The following is a 22,587-nucleotide window of genomic DNA, read 5'->3' as shown; positions in this document are numbered from 1 at the left end:
CTGACTGATGGTGCAGTCTCCAGACATCACTCCCTGCCTCCACTACACCCAGATAAGAAGATGAAAATCTCATGCCAGCTGCCCAAAGTGGAACACTGCCCCTTAGGTTTCCCTGAGGGCCACCCCTGCTTTCTTCTCTGCCTATGAGTTCCTAAGCATCAGCAGTATCATTGCATCTGCCATATATCTCCGGTTCTGCCCTCTGTCTTCATTTTTTTTTTGTTTGCTTGCTTGTTGCTCGCAAATAAAGAATAAATGAGGAATAAATAATCTTTTAAAGAAGCCAAGTTGTGCCTTTTGTTCATGGTCCCCAAGTCATCTTAGGGCAGAGCTGTCTGATGGGAAGGGTACAAGTTAGACTCGATAGATTTTTTTGATGTTTACACAACACACAGGAACTAGAATTCTAGAGGAAGGAAAAGGCATGCAGAGATACAAAGTGAATCACGTTATGACGATCAGAGGCACCAGCAAAAAAGAACACACAGCCCTCACCATCACATGAGGCTCAAATAACATGCTATGCCAACACATGAAGTAACTCCTGCAGGAATTACAAAGACAAAGTAGAATAAACAAGTGTCCTGGGATGTTTTATTGCACCTATTTTAATATAATTTATGACAGATTAAGTACATTAAAATGAAAATATATAAGGAATCTAATAATATATAATGAGTCCTTGGTTCAGACTCTTTCGGAATAGTACTTGTGGGGCACATATAATAATAAATCATTATTTCAATTACAAAGGAAAAATGAAATGTTAGCTCCAAATCCACCATAAAACTCGCTTCCCTGCTTAAAGAGAGTTGAAATGCGCTTCTGGAGACAGTGAAATGCAGGTCCCTGAGACCTGACCAACTGTGCCTGCGTCCGGTTCTGGTCACTAACAGTGTGGCATTAGGCACCTCTCTCTGCCTTAGTTGTCATCTTCTGTAAAATAGGGAAATGGTGATCTTGGCTTCAAAGTGTTACTGTAGAGATTACAAAATATACACATAAAATGCTTAGGAGAGTGCCCAACAAATAGGAAACACACACTCAATATGAGTTGTTATTATTAATACTACCAATAGTCGTAATACTGCTACTGCTATTATTATTACTACTACCTGCTCCTGGGGCTTCAAAACAATATTTAAAAAGAAGCAATTCAAAGGAAGAAATGGTTAGTTTTGGATATTTGTAACTTCAAGGCCATAAGTGAGGATGCATCACAGAAAGGGAAGTGAAAAAATCTTACACTCACAAAATTATGGAGAATCATTCTCACCTCTGTATTACTCAGGACCTTTCCAGTATATGTAAGAGGAGGCCCAACGCAGCCTGGCTTAAAAAAAATTAAAACACATAACCACTAAGTCTAAGAGTTAACACAGCTTCAGAATTGGTTAGCCCAGGGGCTCCCCAATAGCACGGATTTCTTCATTTCCTTCTTTCTGCCACAGTGTCAGCTCCATCTCCTCATGACTGAAATTCAGTGCTGTGTAAAGATCACACTCCATGCTTCCTTATTCTTGCCTAGCAAGAGGTCTCACCATTCCAACAAGCACTCTGCACCCCTCCCAAGAGAGTATGGCTAGAGGAAGAGTCTGCCAATCCAGTGAAGCCAACCAGCTCCATGGCAAGAACCGGGATGGGTCGTCGGCTTCATCCCAGATAGGAGAAGACAGAACACAGGAGAAATTCAAGAGAAAATGTGGATGAGAATAAGTGCTGAATAGTGCATCACGGAGTGGGCTGTCTCCCGGAGGGGGTTTTTCAGAATAAGAACACTGGATGGTTAATTGTGTCCACTACACACATCTTTGAGACAAATTCGCCACATTCAAGTGGGTCCAGTTCTGCCCAAAGGGTGGTCAGTGAGTTATCCTGCGAGAAACCATCTGCTAATCTCATTAAATGTCTGAAGACTACAACCAGCTTCTAATGTAGTCCCTTTCAGCCACATGTTTCTGTGCTGGGTACCATGAAAACCCAGGTTCCACTGGGCTCAAGACGGAGATGCGGCCCAGAAGCCACAGACTCACCAGACTCACTAAGATGGGGTCAGGAGGCCCAGTGCTGACCTGGCCCGGGCTGGGCTCCAACCATCCTACTTCCTCAAATTAGCAGTCCTGATTACATAAATTACACAGCTTACTAAATGCATCCAAATTTCTGACAAAATTTTTTTTCCAAGTCTGGTTTATTTCCAAAGGTGAAAAGTCTAAATTATAAAATATTACAATGTCCCAATGAAAGTAAACAAGGGAGAATTAGGTGAAAAATCGTGGAAGTTTATAAAAACCCCTTCACAGAATGAAGAATTCCCAAGAGCATTTTGTCTGGTTTAAATTGATAACTTATGATTAAAACACCATTTGTACGAATCCTCCAGTTAATCCACATAATGAGAAAGGTCAAAGCGTGACCGGTTGTATGGTTGTGGCCCTGCTCACACTCTTCCATTTGAAATGAGCTGCTCTCCTAGCCCTTCCTGGAGGCTCTTGGCCATCAGCACAGGAGCATGTGCCCCTCTGAATCTCAGGAACCTTTAATTCCACTTCTTGCCTGGAGTGAAAATATCTATGGGCTCTGCCTGCACTTTTATCTTTAAAATTCAAAAAAAGTTAATAGCCATAAGACATAAACAGGGAGCCAAAGATAGAGTGAGATGATAGTTTTTAACTGACAGGCAGAATCACTCAGAGAATCACGGCTTAGAGAAAATATTAATTTAACCCTGAAAGTATTTACTCTCTTGGAAAAAAATGAAAGGTCACAGCCATATCTGTTTACCTTTTCAAGCACTGCACTCAGTAGTGGTGCTTGCAGAAGAGTTTTACAGCTTCTCACATGTGTTTTCTGACATCTCTGCAGATCACAAGGTTACTCTGTTTCCACTCTAGTAACATGGTAGTAATGTTCACAGATTTCCTTTTGTTGAACTATCCTTGCATTGCTCACAAACCTTTCTTGGTCAGGATGCACTATCCTTGAGAGCACTGCTTGTTTGATTTGTTACCTTTTTTTTCTTCTTTAAAGAATGGAAGACAAGGTGCCTCAAACCTGTAATCCCAGCACTTTGGGAGAGGCCAAGACAGGTGGATCACCTGAGGTCAGGAGTTCGAGACCAGCCTGGCCAACAAGGTGAAATCCTGTCTCTACTAAAAATACAAAAAATTAGCCAAGCATGGTGGTGGACGCCTACTCATGTGTCCCAGCTACTCAGGAGGCTGAGGCAGGAGAATCGCTTGAACCTGGGAGGCAGAGGTTGCAGTGAGCCAATGCACTCCAGCCTGGGCGACAAGAGAGAGACTCTGTCTCAAAAACAAAAAAAAAAAAAAACAAGATAAAGACTGTTTCATCCTTTGCTGTGTTCTGGAACAGTTTAAAATGACAGAAGTTATCAGTTCCTTAAAAGATGGTGACTATTATTTAATAGGTAACTGTGGAAGGACTTGTGAGCAGTGTTTTAGCTACAGGAGGAAATAGACAAGCACGCACGAGGTGATTCGTACACTACACAGGATTGTCCATGCACAGGTCCTTGCTGTGTACTAAATGCCTGCTACCCGCAGTGCAAGTGGCCATAATCCTGACTGGGTTCTCATAGGCTCATGGTTGCTTGGTAACACTGACATTCCCTCTCGGCTCATCACAACCTCCACCACACTGATGTGTGAAAAGAGGTAACAGGAGAACCCCAGAGCCCCAATGATGAGGCAACGCCTCCGTGACATGCCTGCCCCCTTGGCTCCAGAGCCCCAAAGCATGGTGGCTCCCTATCACAGAAATCTGAGCTCACACTGAGGCCAAGACTGGGACAAAGGACACGTGGAAAGAAGTAACAGTCTTAATATGTTCGTGCCAGATTATGAGTTTCTCTGGAGTCTGTCCTAAAGGAAATGGAAAATCACTGAAGGTGCAGCAACGGGAGGCAAGTTAACAGCAGGTTGGCAAGAGGGACAGCAGTAAGGAATTTAATTGAAAAACACTAAAACGTTTTCCAGGAATATGTGCCAAATGTGACACTTTAGCAAGATGGGAGACTTCTGCAGACCGCCAGAAAGGGTTTCTGCTTAGACTTTAAATCCTTCCTCTAGATGTTGGATTTTACTATAAACCCATTTTTAACATCTTTTCCATTTCTAGAATTCCCTAACCCTGTCATGCTGTGGTTGTTTTTTGTTCATCTTTCCACATGTTTCTGAAGAGGAATAAGTCATAGAATATTTACTGATTATATATAAGCCACAGAATATGTACACAATGTGAGCATAATAAAATTAACCATTCAAATGTGCAATAAATGATTCAGTTCCAATCATCCCAGCTACATAGTCATGTAGAAAATAATATCTTAATATTTCTTCCATTCTATGTGCCAAATTAAATGAAATTGGCCAAAATATTGTACTTGTTATGGTTGTCATGCTATGTTGTCATACATGTTATGGTTGTCATACATGTTATGGTTTGTTTCATTAAAACCAAAAAGGTTTTAATGAAACAAAACAGCTAAAAGTAGAATGATGGTATGTATTCTCTAACCCAGTCCTTGAAAACATCTGCATCAAGGTGCCAAACTGGTTTTCCAGTCTTGTGGGTCACAGTCCTCATCACAATTTAATCATAGCCACATTCATGATGGGTGGCATTTACGGAGTGTGAGGAGCTTTGTCGGGTGCCTGTCAGATGGGGCTTTCCTCAACAGCCCTGCAGAGTGGGTCTTAGTGGGCCCTCTTTGCACTGATAGAACCTGAAGAGCAGAGAGTTCTGTCTTTCACTTCAAGAAGCCGACTCACGGATCCTGGCCAGGAGCCCTGTTAAAACAATACCCAAACTTTTTGAGATAATTTGTTAATGGAGGAAGTACCTACAGTTCCAACCCAGTCTTCAGTACTTGGGCAGGCTTGCCTCTCAAGAATTCATTTCGTTATTTATTCATTCAACAAATATGTGCTAGGCACCTGCTGCATGCCAGATACTGCTCTAAGCACTTGCGGCACATCAATAAACAAAGCATGCTTGGCCTTGTGGAGCTCGCATTCTAGAAGGAAAAGCAGTCAGCACTAGATAATAAATAAGCAAATCCAATAGGATGCTGGGGGATAAGTGCTGCAGCGTAAGTAACAGCACAACACCAGGGGGTGGGGAGACAGAGTGCAACATGAAGGAGGGTCGAGATAGACCTTGGGGAGAAAAGGACATCTGGGCAAAAGCTGAGAAGAGAAAAGTGTCTGCGGAGGAGTGTTCCAGACAGAAGTACCCAGCAGTGTGAATGTTCTCAGCAGGTGTGTGCCCAGTGCCCCAGAGGAATAGCAAGGAGAGCACTGGGGACAGACTGGAAAAGGCACAAACACAAAAGGTCAGAGACATACAGGGCCAGAAGGCAGAGGGCCTTGGCCATCAGTGAGCTGAGGGGCATTGTGGGATTTTAAGCAATGGAGGGTGAGGAGCTCCCTGCTGGTTTGATGGCCACTGTGCTCGCTCTCTTGACAATAGCCTATAACAGGCCAAGGACTGAAGCGGTGAGAGCCATTGAGAAATTTTTGCAATAACCCTTAGGAATGAGGTGGCAGAGTCTTGGACCAGGTGACAGCAGAGGAAGAGGTAGGTGGTTGGATTCTGGACCTTTTTTGAAGGTAGAGACAGCTGAATTTCCTGATAATGCTGAATATTTGATCAGATATCATAACCATACTTCTTTTAACAGAACATATTCTGGAAAATCAATTTGCTGTGGAAATTACTTTCTTGAGTTGGTCTGTTGAGGATGTTTCCATGAGAACCCAGGCCTGCTAGAGCAGGGACTGTAAGTTCAGATTTTCAGAGTTTAGCAAGTTCTTGTCAAATGTCAACTTGACCCTATCATCCATTACCCATCCAAGACTCATGAAGGAGTTCCCTTACACAGTGTTGAAAACCAGCTGGGATTTCAGACAGGGCTGACATTAGCAGATGCTCAAATTGTCACCCAAGGAGTTTGAAAATCTGGAAGCATTATTCTGCTAGGTCCAGGAATCAAAGTTGGTGCACGGACTAGGACCCTCAGACCAGCAGGGATGCTGAAGCAAGAATGTAACGTTGAAGACAGGGCCACAGGAACTGCAGCTAGTCCTAGGACTGAGGGGGATCACTTCTGCCAAGGCCTGCCCCCCCACTTCCCAGACAGGGTGCTGTGCCCTGGAATAAGAGAGCTCATAACCACCTTCTCCCAGCCGCCGGGTCTTCCCATTAGGTCTCGGCCCTCGCTTGCTCTCTTCTTACTTCCAAACACACAAAAATACTGTGAGGGTTTGCAGCTGATGAAGTCCCAAAGGAGCAATCCAGGGCTTTGCACGTTTTCCTGTAAAGGGCCAGACAGTAAATATTCTAGGCTCTGCGGCCACACGGTGTCTGCGGCGGCTTCTCAACTCAAAGCAGCAGAGACAACACTGAACAAATGAGCACTCATGTGTCCAACAAAACTTCATTTACAAACCCTGAAATTTGAATTTTATGTGAGTTTTACGTTCCACAAAATATTATTTTCTTTTTTTTGTCAGTCATTCAAAAATGTTAAAACCATTCTTACCTTGCTGGCCAAACAAAACCAGGCAATGGCCAATGTGAGCCCTGAACTAAACCGCGTGTTTTGAAAGGGCTCTGGTGCAGCCAGGCCGACTTGGAGCCCCTAGGTCATGCAAAACGCAGTGGTCTTTCTGCTGTGGCCTTGGCTTAGTAGTGACTCCAGTAAGTCCAGTGTGTGAAGCCTGGTCGCCGCTAACTCACAAAGGTGCAGCACAGGTCACCAGGCAACTGTTTCATGACACTTTACTGCCATCTGCTGGACAATTGTTGCAATACAATTACATACAGATTGCGCCGACCGTGAATTTGAAGAGTCCCGTTGTAGTTTTGTGATGCATCATTTGTTCAATTTAAGCAGTGGCCCTGGGTTGTGGAAATATAGAAGGAAGAAGCAACTAATTCACAGGAGTCCCAGAAGTCATCATGCAAATGACACAAAGATCCCATCACTTTCTAGTTTGGGGAGGGGGCGCAAGGGGAAGGAAGGAGGGAAGAAAGACATCTTCCAACTGTTATTATCTAGTCTCTGCAGGCTTAGATTGGTGCTCTGCCTACATTGGAGGTGTTCTGCAAACTGGAGTCTTCCTCGCCAGAGTCCCATAAATGTGCCTCAGTCAGATGCTGGAGAGACAGAGAAGGGAAGAGTCCATCAGAGCCTCCTGATTCGAGCATCACACAGCAACCCTTCTGAGCTCGGTGGTCCACACAGCGCAGGGTTCTATGAACTCCTGAGGAGAGCCAGGAGTGCTGCTAAGCTTTCCCAGGTATGCGTGACCATGTGTGCCTTCATCTGTGTGTGACTTGGGCCAGCACCTGCCCTCCTCCTTCCTTGGTTTCTCTGCCCCCTCAATGGGGATAACACTCCTAGACGTTGCTGCCTCATAGAGACAGTGTGACCGTGGAACGAACACCCTTTGCACAGCATAATCAGGATCAGCAGTCCTGAAGCTGCAAGGCTGGAGAGAGAACAGGAGGTGAAAGAAAAGGGTGAGTTAGACCACAATTGGGTGCAGTCAAGAAGCCACAGCACGCAAGAGATTGCCTGTGATGGGGCTCCAGGATTCCAGGCCTGGCAACAGACCCCCAGGTTTCAAAATGAAAAAGGAAAAGAGCTAGAGACCAAGACCAAGGGATATGTTCAAAGACTATGAGGTCCACTGTCTCTGATTTAAAACCAAAACGTTTGCCATTTGCTCTAGGGAATCAGGGAAGAAAGATACAGGGTGATCTGTTTGGCCCCGCCCCCAGGCTTCTGGACATTTCCAGGACTCCAGGCAAAGGCAGAAGCCAAGTCAAGAGTCCCACAGCAAAACAGGTGTGCCCAGGACCGGGGAAGGCTTAGGAAGCCCATAGTACATATCAGCTGGAACTTGGGGGGCCCGGGACTCAAAGTGCCCTGTGTCTGGCCTGGGGGTACCTGGGGCGGGCGACACGATGTGCAAACCTCAGACCCAACTCTAGTAACACAAAGCTGTCCCAGGGAAAAGCGAGCAGATTCCAGTGTTGTGACAGCTCAGGCTCAGGACGAAGACGCCTGCGTGGGTACAGTGGGTCCTCTGGGGGTGCAGTAGAGGTCTTTGTGGGGGAGGGCAGTGCATGGGGGTCTGGTGGCCCCTTCAGCTCCTTCTAGAACCCTTGGGAAAGAGACACTGCATGGGAAAGGCTGAGTGTCATGATTCACCCAACCCCTTGTCCAACATGAAGTGACCAAGCCCTTGATCAGCTTTAAAAACTAGTTTACGGCTGGGCACAGTGGCTCACGCCTGTAGTCTCCGCACTTTGGGAGGCCAATGCGGAAGGATCGCTTGAGCCCAGGAGTTCAAGAACAGCCTGGGTAACACAGGGAGACTCTGTCTCCACAAAAAATTTAAAAAATTAGCCAGGCATACTGACACGTGCTTGTGGTCCCAGCTACTCAGGAGGCTGAGGCAGAAGGATCTCTGGAGCCCAGGAGTTCGAGGCTGCAATGAGCTAGCTATGATGGCACCACTGCACTCCAGCCTGGGAGACAGAGTCTTGCTCTGTCTCAAAAGACTAAAAATACAAACTAGTTTCCGTCTCCTCAGCCACACACCATGATTAAACTTCAGCACTAACACTTTCATGCAGGACAGTGGTTGACATGCTTTAAGACTGCCTCCTTAGCGCACAGAGGACAATGGCACAACACCATGGCCAACCAAGCCCAGGCCAAGGTGGGATTCCACTCTCACCCGGATCTGGAAGGCAGAGTACCCCTGGTCACTGGCCAGCGCTGTTTAGAACTATCCAGGGGGCTCAAGGACTCATGGGCTCTCTTCCTCCCTTCCCTTCTCCCAGCTCCCATCTCCCTCCACACTTTTCCTGCTCACAGCCCCGGGGAGTCAGGTCCACAGGGCTCTGCCCTGTGGTAAGCCTTGCTGTCCTAGGAAGCAGGCTCTGTCCCTCTGGGCTGCTCACCAAGCCACATGCACAAAACCCTGCCAGTCCCCCCAGCAGCCTGCCACGCTGCTGAGCCCAGATGGTATCTTTTAGTGGAAATTTCCTGAAGACACAGGAAGAAGCCAAGGGAAATGTAACAGAGAACTTAGCAGCAGGCTTTGCCTCTATCCTAGAGTCCCTGAACTGACCCCCTGCCTGGCCCAGGAGGCCTGTGCATGACAGAGGTGTGACCTGCCCACTAGCACTAGTCAGGGTCAAGCCGTGCCTTGGCCCCCACCCTTCACTCTTGGGGGAAAACTCTCAATTTGTTCAGTACCTACACATAAGGGGCTGTCTTTACGGGTTTGCCCAGACATCCCAGGCCCTCCCGAGTCCATGCCCTTCCCTAAGAGTCTCCACTTCCCAGGATGGTGACAATAAAGGCCCATTCCCCTCAGGAGAAGCCCCCTCTGCTCAAGATGTGGCCTTGGAGATGTGCTCCGACCATGCCCAGAGCCACACAGACCCAAGTGCAGCCAGGACCACCCACACTGGCCTGCCCCTGCCCTCTGATGGCTCCTTCTGGCCCAAGGACCATCCCCTCCTCATTGAAACCCTGACTCAGGGATGCTCTGGGGAAAGGGGAGGTCACTGTGGAACCAGAAAATAAAGATACAACCCTAGCTTCTCATCTAGAGAGTGCCATCCAGCTGTGAGACCAAAGATTGGAAAGGCAATGAAGCAGAGCGACCCCAGAGCTGGTGTAGTCCTCACCCGCAGCGCGTGCAGACACATGGCACTGCAAGCTACAGGCACGGCTTCTCCATATCTAGAATTGTGTATGTGTGTCCATGTGTGTCTGTGTCTCTCTGTGTACATCCATGTATGTGTGTCTGGGTCTGTGTGTGTGTCTGTGTGTCTCTGTGTACATCTATGCGTGTCTGTGTCTGCGTGTCTGTGTGTGTGTGTCTCTGCATATCTGTGTGTGTCTATATGTGTCTGTGCCCTCCAGGCCGGGTAGGGGCAGGAAGAGTTGGGAGAGGAAGCCTGATACAGGCCCAGGCCCCAGGCCCTGCTCACTCCCCTCGGCTCCTTGGGCTGAGTGCAGTGGGCTTGAGGGTGGATGTGCAGTGGCCTCCTTCCCGAAGTCTGAGGCCTTGGTCTAGGGCTGAGGTTGAAGGACAGCCTGGATGGCACAATACCAAGGCTCTTGGAGAGGCTGTGTCACCCGCCTCAGGGGTGCAGGTGGTTTGGGCACATTTGGCACCCACAGCAGCCCCATCTTCCCTGAAAGGCTGAGGAGGGAGGGCAGCCAGAAGTTCCATGGGGACCCCGGTGGACTTGAAAGCTGGACAACCCAGGCGAATCTGATCGCTGGAGTCGGAGGTGCGGAGGCTGCAGTGAGCCGTGATCGCTCCACTGCACTCCAGCCTGGTCGACACAGCAGAACCTTGTCTCTAAAAGAATTAATTAACATGACTGAGAAGTGACTAACTTGGCAGAATTCACCAAGAAGGGGTCGATTGCTCTCTATCAAGCATGAAATAGGGGCTAAACTAGAATTACAGAACATAATGGGAGTTAGGTTTTTTTCGTGGGCGTCCTACTGGGAACTCTGCACCCACGGCCAGGCCTCCTGCCGCGTGCGAGTCTTCTGACAACCCCCTGCGCAAGCGGGGCCCCTCCGGCCGCCCCGGGACGTGCGTGTTCCTCCCGCTCGCGGCCCACCCCACTCGCGGGGCGTCCTCCCGCCAGCGGGACCTGCCGTAGGAGGGGAAGGGAAGGGAAGGGAAGAAGGCCGAGTCGCCTCCCCTTAGGTGTAATCCGTGCTGCTGACTTCAGAAGGATGTCTTCGGGTTGGAAGATTTAACTTGGAGCGAAAGTCAGTAAACAGCCCACGAAACAAAGGCCAAAGCTCTCCAGGCCCTTCCAAAGGTTTTTCGTATGATGAAGCCCGGCAGTGGGGAGGGCCCCGGAGCGCACCCGCCGCGCCCCTGCTGGGAGCTTCCCACTCCGCGGAGGCCCGGGGCAGTCCCGGCCAGCGTTTCCATCCGCGAAAAACACCCACTAGGCCACGTCTAAGTCGCGCTTGGAAATCGCTAAGTGCGGGACCCTGGCTCGGGCCAGTGGACACCCGGACTCCCCGCGCGCACAGCAGCCCGGCCGAGCCTGGGCGCCAAGCCTGGGCCGGGCTCCACATGGCTCCCCTTGGCCCCAGGGAACTGTCGCCCCTGGGTTCCGCCGCGGCTGTCCTCTCGACCCTCTGCTGGCGCATCAGCACAGTGGTTTTCCGAGGCAGGGGTTGGGTCCAGCCTGTGCTGCTTCTGAGCCGCAGGAAGTCGCTGAGACCAGCGTAAGGAGGAAACCCCAAAACCTCTAACTGGACAGGAGAACCCCTGAGGAACCTTCCGAAAGGAGGGGCCGCAGCTGAAGCCGGCAAGCAGAGACGGAGAGAAATTTGACGTCGTCATAATCAGCACCAATACATATATACATAAATACTTGGAAAACCACCCAATGTTAAATTTCAAATTAGAAACGTCCTAAATGTCCAACAGCAGGGGAATGGCTAAGTAAAGTATAATACCTAGCTAGAACAGATGGTACCAGCCAGTCTAAAAGGAGGGTTCAGAGTTTGCTGTAATTTTGGAAATTGTAATTAATACCCATTTAACTGAGGAGATAATTTTTATTAACTAACATGATCTCATTTATAGCTTTAAAATGCGCCTAAAAATAGCAATTGTCATGGTGATTTTATTTGTTTGATAGAATGGGTGACAATTCATATATGAATGAACAAGTTACCCCAAGAAGACAAACAGGTTAGAGTAACCTTGTGCAAAAAAAAAAAAAAACTCCATCTGCTTCCGAAGGAGGCGTGAGGTTGCCTGTGTGGTGCCTGCCTTCTTGAACGTGGTGCAGAAGAGCTGGGGCTCTGCCCGGCAGTGCCCACTTCCTCTGTAACAGGCAGGATGATGTCTGCTGAGGAAAGAGCTGTGGCCTGAGGAGGGGACAGCGGATTCGTGAAAGTAGAGCCCAGGGAGTGAAGGAGGGATGGGATGGGGGATGGTTAGGGGACAGGGAGTCCAGAATCAGAAGCGTGAACCCCGGGGCCCGGGCCACTTGGGCTGGTGATGCAGCCTCCCAGCTTGGCAGCAGGAGGTGAGCCCTTGACTATGGCCCCCATGAGGTCCCCTTCTCTCAGGAGGGTAGTAATGGTCCCTGCTGCTGTGATTTGAATACTCCTCCCTTCAAAACTCATGTTGAAACCTAATCCTCAATATGGCAGTATTGAGAGGTGGGGCCTTTAAGAGGTGACTGGGTGATGAAGGTTCTGCCCTCTTGAATAGGTTAGTCCATTCCTGGATTAATGGATTGATGAAGGGGTTGATGGATTGATGTGTTATGCAGTAGGACTGTTGGCTTATAAAAAGGGAAAAGAGACTTGAGATGGCACGCTCAGCCCCCTGCCATATGATGCCCTGAACCACCTCTGGGCTCTGCAGAGTCCCCGCCAGCAAAAAAAATGCTCACCAGATGCACCCACTCAACCTTGGACTTCCCAGCCCCCAGAACTGTGAGAAATACATTTCTTTTCTTTATAAATTACCCAGTTTCAGGTATTCTGTTATAAGCAACAGAAAACAGACTAAGACCCCTGCTTCCTAGAGCTGTAGAGAGGGGCCCACACCAGCATCCACAGAGCACTAGGAAGAGGGCCTCCATGGCATAGGCACCCAGGAAATAAGTGTCCGCTGAACCTGTGGATTCACAGGTGCCTCTGATGGACTTTGGGATGGGCTGGTGGTGCCGTTAAAGACCAGTGGCTGCCTCTGCTGTGTTCGTGTTGTCCACATCACTGCTGGGATGACAAACCTGCAGAGGCTCCATCTGCACACAGTTTTGATGAAGCTGGAAATTCTCCCTCTCTCCTTGCACCTCTTTCTCAGACTTTCTTCAGGGATTTTTATGGTTTTCTAAATTATTTTTGCATAAACACTATTTTAACAGCAAAGAATAAAAATTTTTAAGTGTAAACATTCACACTTCATCTCACTGCTCTCAAATTATCTTTTACATTTTCATATTTATCTCCTATCCCTTCTCATATTCAGACATAATTTGACATAGTGCTAATTATAGCATTAATTCATATTCTGTCTTTGCTGTTCAAAGGAGTTTGGGGTAGATTGGTGGAAAAGTCAGATTAAATGAACATGAAGCAAGGTAGCATCAAGCTGCCCCTCTGCAATCATAAGCATCAGATCTTTGGGAGGATCAACAAGTGTTACATTCAGAATAGCCAGCTTCAAGAGCAAAGGCAAACCCAAATAAGCCATTTCTGAAAATATTATCCCAAGTGTATTATGTGTGTGTGTCAAAATTATGCAATGGTTTCATGCAAATTGTTGAGTAGTGAATGAGAACATTGCCGTTTAAAACAAACAAACAAAAAGCCCTAGATGAGTCCAAAACCACTTACTGGAAGGGATGAAGAATTAAAGAAAATCACTAAACTGCAATAAGAGAGGATATATTACTAACAAGTCTGATGAACCAAGTGAACTAGATGCAACCCCTCTCTCTCTCTCTCTTTCTCTCTCTCTCTCTGTCTACACACACACACACACACACACACACACTCCCATCAGGAAAAGAGAGTAAGTTAGCATCATTTTAAACCAGCATTTAAGATCACAAACTAAACAATAAAGAATAGAAACAGGTGGGAAATTGGACAGAGGGAAACCGAAAATCATTAAAGACTTACGCTTCCATAAAGGGCAGACCAAGTTTTGTGTGTTTGTTGCCAATTGTAGATATATTTTAAATGAGACTGATACTGTTTTAGGATAACAACCATAGGATCAAAACTGGGCTGATTTCCTGGCTGACCCTTAGTAAGAGATGGAAGCAAATGGAATGTGGCTCACTCATCCAAAGACAGCAAATAGAGAAAGAAGACAGAAAGCTGGGCCTACTCTGCAGGTGTCCATGGTAGGCACCGCTAATGGGGCAGGGGCTCCCTCACCTCCCATGCTCCCCCCAACATGAGTCCTCGCAACCTTCCTCTTAATCATTTAGTAGATCTGCCACCTCCTTCTTCCCTTTCCATCACTCCACACCATCTGTGTGAACTTTTTCTGGATTTCTGGGTGGGCTCCTAAACGTTGATTTGTCTAAAATATAAAACCCGTTTTACAGAGTAGGTACCCAACAAATATAAAATGTGAGTATTTTGGTATATTCATTTTATTTACATCAAGTTTCTTTCTATCTACATAAGTGTAATACTGTATATCAGCATGTTTCAGATTTTACTATGATGGTTCTGCTAGCTACAGTAAAGGAAGAAGGCTTTTATGTTTGTGTGCATGTGGCTGTCTTGCAAAATGTATATGGGATATGCATTGTCTGTTCTTTAAAAACATACAATGATTCGTCTATGTATTTCCAACTTATTAGTTCTGTTTACTTAGTCATTTCCACTCTCAACTTCTATTAGTCTGCTCGGTTTGCCATAACAGAATACCACAAACTATTTGAACGTGTCTTAAACAACAGAAATTTATTTCTCACAGCTCTGGAGGCTGGAAGTTTGAGATCAGAGTGCTGGGCAGTTTGGTTCCTGGTGAGGGCTCCCTTCCTGGCTTGTAGACAAACACCTTCTTGCTGTATCCTCACATGGCCTTCTTTTGATGAACATGCATCCCTTGTGCTATGGTGTGAGTGTTTGTGTCCCTGCCGACATTCAGTTTCATGTTGAAACTGAATTTCAACAGTATTAAGAGGTGGAGCTTCTAGGAGATGATTAGGCCATGAAGTCTCTGCCCTCATAAATGGGATCAGAAACCTTGTAAAAGGGCTCAAAGAAACTAGTTCAGCCCTTTTTTGCCCTTCCATCCCTTCCAGCACGTGAGGACACCTAGACGGTGCCATCTTGGAAGCAAAGACTGGACCCTCACCACACACTAAACCTGCCTGGGCCTTGCTCTTGGACTTCCCAGCCTCCAGAACAGTGAGAAATAGGCTCTATTATTTATAAATTACCCAGTTTGTGGTATTTTTTATAGTAGCACAAATGGACTAAGAAAACTGCTATCTCTTCCTCTTCTTCTCAGGACATCAGCGCTGTGGCATTAGGTCCCTGTCCTCATGGCCTCATTTAACCTTAATTACCTGTTCAAAGTCCTCATCCCAAAATACAGTCACATTGGGGATTAGAGCTTCAACATGTGGATTTTGAGGGGACACAATTCAGTCCATACCACAATTTTTCTGGCCAATTGTAGGATGGTGCTTCTTGGCACACTTAGGGATGAATTAGATTGTGTAATTAGTTCTGGACAACAATTTGTGAGCTGTTATGATTTGAATATTTGACCCCTGAAAACCTCATGATGAAATTTGATCCCCAGTGTTGAAGGTAAGAGCCTAATAGAAGGTGTTTGGGTCATGAGGGTGGACCCCTCATAAATAGATTAGTGTCCAGGGGTGGGGCTGAGTAAGTTCCTGCAAAGAGCCTGGCATTTCCCCCTTGCTTCCTCTCTCAACATGTGATCTCCACACACAGAGATCCCCTTCACCTTCTGCCATGAGGGGAAGCAGCCTGAGGCTCTCACCTAATGTTGGTGCCATGCTTCTGGTACAGCCTGCAGAACTGTGAGCCAAATAAACCTCTTTTCTTCAGCTGGGTGCAATAGCTCACACCTGTAATCCCAGCACTCTGGGAGGCTGAGACAGGAGGATCACTTGAACCCAGAAGTTTGAGGTTATAGTAAGCTATAATTGCTTCACTGTATTCCAGGCTGGGTGACACAGCAGAACCCTGTCATTCATAAATAAATCAATAAACAAACAAACAAATAAATAAATAAATAAATAATTTTTTAAACTCTTTTTCTTATAAATTACCTAGCCTCAGGTATTCCTGTATAGCAACACTAAAAAGACTAAGATATGAACAAATGTGATTTATGTCACTACTGGGCTGTGCACTTAATTGCCAGTATAAGATGTTCCAAAGCTTTCTTATCTCTCTGCCATAGTAACTGGCACTGTAAAGATACTGGCTGCTTTGTCAGCTTGGGTTGCTGAATGTCTACAATGAGTAGAATTCCCTGCAATAAGATAGCATGAGAATGGAATAGAGAAGAAATACACCTTTTTGACTTGTCACTAGGATTTTACTGTTTTTGCTGCAGTATAATCTAATCTACTTTCACTGATACAACTTCTTTGGTGGTAATTTTTAGTGGAGATGTAATTTAGACACACAAAAAAATGCAAAACATTCATTTCGATATGCTTTGGTAATTATATTACTCCTGTGCAATCACTGTAAACAAGAGATGGTGCATGTCCATTACCCCAAGTGTTTCAAGCTCTTTCCAACTAGTCCTCCCACCTTCTTCCATCCCAGAGAAACTATGCTCTGATGCTCTGATTTCTGTCATCATAGATTAATTTTTCTCTTCCTGAGCTTCATATAAATGGGATCATATTGTCTGTATTTGTGTCTTGCTTAAGTTCAATCCACATAATGTTTTTTTGAGATCGATGTATATTGTGCGAGTCAGGTGAGCATCCTTTTGTTGCTTGCTGACTACTATTCTATAGTATTAACATGCCACAGTTTGTATATCCATTCTACTATTGATGGACATTTGGTTGTTTTCCCTTTTGGGTTATTCGAATAAGGCTACATTCTTGTGCAAGTCTTTTTGTAGACGTGTTTTATTCCTGTTGGCAAATACCTAGGAGTGAAATTTCCGAACCATAGGGTAGATGTATCTTGAAACTTATAAGAAATTAACAAAAGGTCTCTAAAGTTCTCCAGCCATTTTATACTCCTTTCAGCAATATTTGAGAGTTCAGTGCTATATACTCTTGCCTATATTTGGTTGCGTTGTCTTTTATAATTTTAGCTAGCCCAGACTGCTGTTAGCATTCAGTCCAGAAGGCCTCGGGAGAGAGGGCCTTTGCTTTCTTTCCCAAAAAGTCTTCCTTAACAAATGGTGCTCAAGCACTGATTATTCACATGGAAAAAATGAACTTTGACCTCTACGTCACTACATACACAAAAATTAAAATGGGTTATAGACCTAAAAATAAAAGCTAGAACCATAAAGCATCTAGAGGATAACACAGGAGATTCTTAAAAAAAAAATTAGAGTAGGCAAAGGGTTCTTAGGACACAGAAACATTAAATCATTAAAAAATGATAAATTTGACTTCATAAAAGTATTTCTCCCAAAATACTTGAGTTATAATTAATTATATTTGAGCACCACCATGCCAGGCTAATTTTCATATTTTTAGTAGAGACGGGGTTCCACCATGTTGGCCAGGCTGGTCTTGAACTCCTGACCTCAAGAGATCTGCTCACCTCACCCTCCCAAAGTTCTGGGATTACAGGTATGAGCCACTGCGCCTGGCTGATTTTCTTTGTATTTTCTAATGCTTTGATCCTTTTTATGTCATAATGATTTACCATATTTTGTAAACATTTTAGACACCAGAAAGTCCCTAGGCAGGACCTGATGGCTCACGCCTGTAATCCCAACACTTTGGAAGGCTGCAGTGGGAGGATCTCTTGAGCCCAAGAGTTTGAGATCAGCCTGAGCAACATAGTGAGATCCTGTCTCTACAAAAAATTTTACAAATTAGATGGTGTGGTGGTGTGTGCCTATAGTCCCAGCTACTCAGGAAGCTGAGGTGGGAGGGTGGCTTGAGCCCAGGAAGTTGAGGCTGCAGTGAGCTATGATCTCCACTGCACCCCAGCCTGGGCAACAGAGTGAGACCCTGTCTCAAAGAAAGCCTCCAAAGTCAGAATCTATCGATGAATTCTGTTTTGTATTTTTGTAATTTCTACTTACCTTTGCCAGCTTGACTTTAATAATGGTGAGTCAAATTGTCTAACATATTTTGTCAAATTGCTCCTAACTCTACATCTTATGTCTTTATGTCAAAAAGTAACAAAATTCATAAAGTTTCAAAGACATTATCCTTAATATTGATCATAATTTTTGTTAAATGTTGTTTATACATATTTTGCCAATTGCAGTTGACTAAACCATGCCCTTTTAATATTAATATTGGTGTCAGTGCCTGTGATCCTATTTGGCAAAGGCTTTCTGGTTATTCTGTTGCTGCCCAATGCATATCCCGTCATGAAAGCCTGGTGAGTTGGAAGGAACAAGGTACTTGAGTCAGACCTGGGTAGAATCCCACATCGACTGCTCACTGGTTGTGAGATCTTGGATATGTGTGGTAACCTCTCCAAACCATGGAGGGAAGAACAATGCCTACTACAAAGGATGAAATTATAGATTCTATGCAGCAATGGCTACATACCAAGAGCGACCAAGAGCAACAGACGTGGATTGTTTCCAAGCCCATTTTTTAAATTATATTTATATTTGAGCATAGTGGTGCTCAAATAGAAATATAATACCAAACCATCACTATGGTTTGGTATTTTTGAGACAGGTTCTCGCTCTGTTGCCCAGGCGAAGTGCAGTGGCACGATCTTGGCTCACTGTAGCTCCGCCTCCCGGGTTCAAGCAATTCTCGTGCCTCAGCCTCCTGAGTAGCTGGGATTACAGGAATGCACCACCACGCCCAGCTAAGTTTTGTATTTTTAGTAGAGACGGGGTTTCACCATGTTGACCAGGCTAGTCTAGATCTCCTGACCTCAAGTGATCCGCCCACACTGGCCTCCCAAAGTGCTGGGATTACAGGCGTGAGCCACCGCGCCCGGCCGGAAACCGGTCTTTAGGGGCTTTTGTGTATTCATTATGGTTTGGAATTTATTGGGTGCCTAATATACACAATACTTGTATATTTTAGACAAGTCAACATTTAGAAGCCCATCCAGAAATCCAGAAAAAGTTCACACAGATGGTGTGGAGTGATGGAGAGAGAAGAAGGAGGCGGCAGATCTACTAAATGATTAACAGGAAAGCTGGAAGGACCCGTGTAGGGAAATCGTGGGAGGTGAGGGAGCCCCCGCCCCACTGGCAGTGCCTACCATGGACACCTGCAGAGCAGGCCCAGCTTTTCATCTTCCTTATCTATTTACTGTCTTGGGATAAGGGAGCCACATTCTTGTTTGCTTCCATCTTTTACTAAGGTCAGCCAAGAAATCAGCCCAGTTTTGATCCTAGAGTTGTTATCCTAAAACAGTATCAGTCTCATTTAAAATATATCTAGGCTGGGCTCAGGGGCTCATGCCTGTAATCCAAGCACTTCGGGAGGCCGAGGTGGGCAGATCACCTGAGGTCAGGAGTTGGAGACCAGCCTGGCCAACATGGTGAAATCCCATCTCCACTTTAAAAAACAAAAATACAAAAATTAGCTGGGCGTGGTGGTGGGTGCCTGTAATCCCAGCTACTTAGGAGGCTGAGGCAGGAGAAACATTTGAACCCAGGAGGCAGAGGTTACAGTGAGCCAAGATTGCGCTATTGCACTCCAGCCTGGGTGACAGAGCAAGACTCCATCTAAAAATAATAATAAATAAATATACTGGTAATGAACACACAAAACTTGGTTTGCCCTTTATGGAAGTGTAAGTCTTTAATGATTTTTGGTTTCCCTCCGTCCACTTTCCCACCTGTTTCTATTCTTTATTATTTAGCTCATGATCTTAAACGCTGGTTTAAAATGATACTATCTTCTCTTCCATTACTTACGTGTGTGTGTGTGCATTATGTGTTTTGTATCCGTTTCCTTGGCCCTTCCTGTTGGAGTTTAGTGATTTTCCTGAATTCCCCATTACTTCAAGTAGCTTCGGGGCCACCACAAGCTTTCGACACCCCCCATAAGCCTGGGGGTGCTGTTGAGTCACCTGGTGCACATGGCATCTTCTGCTGGCCTCCCCAAAAAGGAGACTCTGAGACAGGCTTGGGGCTAGTCGTTTGGGAAGCACTGTAAGCCACTGAGCAATGAGCCAGAACCAGAAGCTGTGCCACACACAGGTGCAAGAATGAGTGGGGTACCACTGTGGCAAACGGGGTACAATCCCACTGAGGCACTGTAAGAGAACATGAAACACGGCAGGACTGACTCACAGAAAAGGGGGTGAGCTGGGATAGTCCTCCAGGAACTCCTAGTCCTTATCGATGGAAGGTGCCTCCTGGAAGCATTAAATCCCCAGCACCTGAAGCTGGGCACACCCACAGGGCAGGCAAATTCCTGTGGCCACTGAAAGGCCTCAAGCAGGGAGCTCAAGTTCTTGAGGTGGGGAGCCCTCAACATACAGGGACATTGGCCACCAAAGCACAAGGTGAGCTCAAGAGATGTGAGGGGCGCTACCAGCAGCTGCTGCGTGCCATGTTTTATGAAGTGTCAGAGCATGAGGGGCTCTGCCAACTGAACGTGGCTGGGAACGGCTGCCTTATGGTGCCCTTCACCAACATCACAGAACCTAGGCCATGGGAACACCTTCCCAGGAGGACCTCCAGGTATGGACCAATGCCAGGGGCCCAAAACTGAAGTAACAACTTCTCCTTCTGCTGTAGAAAAATTGCAGAAAAATATTGTCTCTAATTTTATTAGAAGTACTTCTAAATGTAAAATGTTTCCAATTAAGTATTTTAAATTTGTATCTCTCTAGGCATTTCTGAAAATGTTATTCGGAAAAATGTAGGAAAATACTTTTCAGCAGCTCTTTTTATGAGTTAAAAACAACTTATTTCAACTCCTAGTGCAATAAATTTTATTTTAAAAGCATTAATAAACTGGCAAGTTCAGAATTAAATACTGGAACAGTTCTAAATCAAAGTTTACAAACATTTGAAATGCTAACAGACTGCAGTACTTTTTAATAGTTGGAACTTTTAGGTAGTTGGAAGGATTTCAGAAATAAAGAGGACAAAAGTACAGAAAAATGACGTGTTCCCATGTGCACATTTACATATTTGCCATATATTGAAACTTTTTAAATGAAAAAAATATGTTCCAAAAAATGCCATGGCATAAAACATTTTCATGGTTAACATCCATTTTTGCTCTGAAAACAGCAGTCTTTGATAATGTAAACATCAATTTAGCCTTCACCCTATAATTTGTCTTTTCTCTTAAGTAAATATTGGTACTTCTGTTTCAGAAACTTAATAACCACAAGGCAAGTTCAAGTGCCTAGAAAATACTCTGCACTTGATGCGTCTGGTTCCCATAATGAAAAGATGCATCAATTCAGAGCAAACCTATCATAGAGCTGCGCCTTCAGAAAGATACCCCTGTTGCCAAAACACACCACCACCCCCGCTGGAATTACATAAATGTGTTTAGTGTTCATATGGAATTTTCTAAAAGAAAACAAGTCAATCAAGCTGTTTTGTAGTCCTAAAGAACTTAGGTCTTGGCAGAACACTGGAGACATTTTAAAAGCTCTGGACTTAAGACAGATTCATGAGTGACGGGTCAAGATCAAGGTCTTTACAGACAGTGGATGTACATTGTTTAATCTCCATTGTTTAGAAGAAATCTAGTCCTCGTTATGTTCCCCCTCCTGTGTCCACATGTGCACATACACCCTAGAACTTAAAGTATAATAAAAATATATAAAAAAAAGAAATAAATAAATTTAGAAAAAAAGAAAAGAAGAAATCTAGTGCTCGTTATAAACCCTCAATGCAAGTGAGATAACTTCAGGTCTTAAACTGACCATAGTTCTATTGGGTTCTTATAAATTAAACATGTTGAAGTGCATTTGCTAAATTGAAAATGACACTTTACTAGTGACAATCTCTTGTTTGTCTTGGGAGAAGGGTTATTTTTATCTTCAAGTGCAAAGACATGGTTTCAGATTCAACTTTTTTTATTGTTATTATACTTTAAGTTCTAGGGTACATGTGCACAATGTGCAGGTTTGTTACATAGGTATGCATGTGCCATTTTGGTTTGCTGCACCCATTAACTCGTCATTTACATTAGGTAGTTCTCCTAATGCTATCCCTCCCCCAGTCCCCCACCCCATGACAGGCCCCGGTGTGTGATGTTCCCCGCCCTGTGTCCAAGTGTTCTCATTGTTGAGTTCTCACCTATGAATGAGAACATGTAGTGTTTGGTTTTCTGTCCTTGTGATAGTTTTTTGAGAATGATGGTTTCCAGCTTCATCCATGTCCCTGCAAAGGACATAAACTCATCCTTTTTATGGCTTCATAGTATTCCATGGTGTATATGTGCCACATTTTCTTAATCCAGTCTATCATTGATGGACATTTGGGTTGGTTCCAAGTCTTTGCTATTGTGAATAGTGCCGCAATAAACATACGTATGCATGTGTCTTTATAGTAGAATGATTTATAATCCTCGGGTATATACCCAGTAATGGGATTTCTGGGTCAAATGGTATTTCTAGTTCTAGATCCTTGAGGAATCGCCACACTGTCTTCCACAATGGTTGAACTAGTTTACACTCCCACTAACAGTGTAAAAGTGTTCCTATTTCTCCACATCCTCTCCAGCATCAGATTCAACTTTTAAAGTCATTGCAAAAGTTAAGGCCAACTGCAAAGTTAGAGAAACAGTCCACAAGACTGCCTTCACTTTTTTTTTTTTTTTTTTTTTTTTTTTTGAGACAGGGTCTAGCTCTGTCTACCCAGGCTGGAGTGCAGT

At 45.1% G+C, this 22,587-nt stretch overlaps 1 long non-coding RNA gene across 1 annotated transcript in view; it reads right to left on the bottom strand.

Annotated features, from left to right (window-relative positions):
- Positions 1-3,945: 3,945 nt before the first annotated feature.
- LOC130540528 (uncharacterized) overlaps positions 3,946-22,587 on the bottom strand; it is a 45,861-nt gene continuing 27,219 nt past the window's right edge. The window contains exons 2-5 of the long non-coding RNA XR_008954514.1: positions 7,117-7,517; positions 6,566-6,924; positions 6,200-6,337; positions 3,946-4,811 (exon numbers count right to left, since the gene is read on the bottom strand). This is a non-coding gene — a long non-coding RNA (uncharacterized LOC130540528). The remainder of the gene's footprint in view (positions 4,812-6,199; positions 6,338-6,565; positions 6,925-7,116; positions 7,518-22,587) is intronic.

This window comes from Pan paniscus, chromosome 8 (genome assembly GCF_029289425.2).
Source record: "Pan paniscus chromosome 8, NHGRI_mPanPan1-v2.0_pri, whole genome shotgun sequence".
Taxonomy (NCBI): domain Eukaryota; kingdom Metazoa; phylum Chordata; class Mammalia; order Primates; family Hominidae; genus Pan; species Pan paniscus.
The sequence above is the reverse complement of the archived record's forward strand: the minus strand, read 5'-3'. Positions and strand labels throughout refer to the sequence as shown.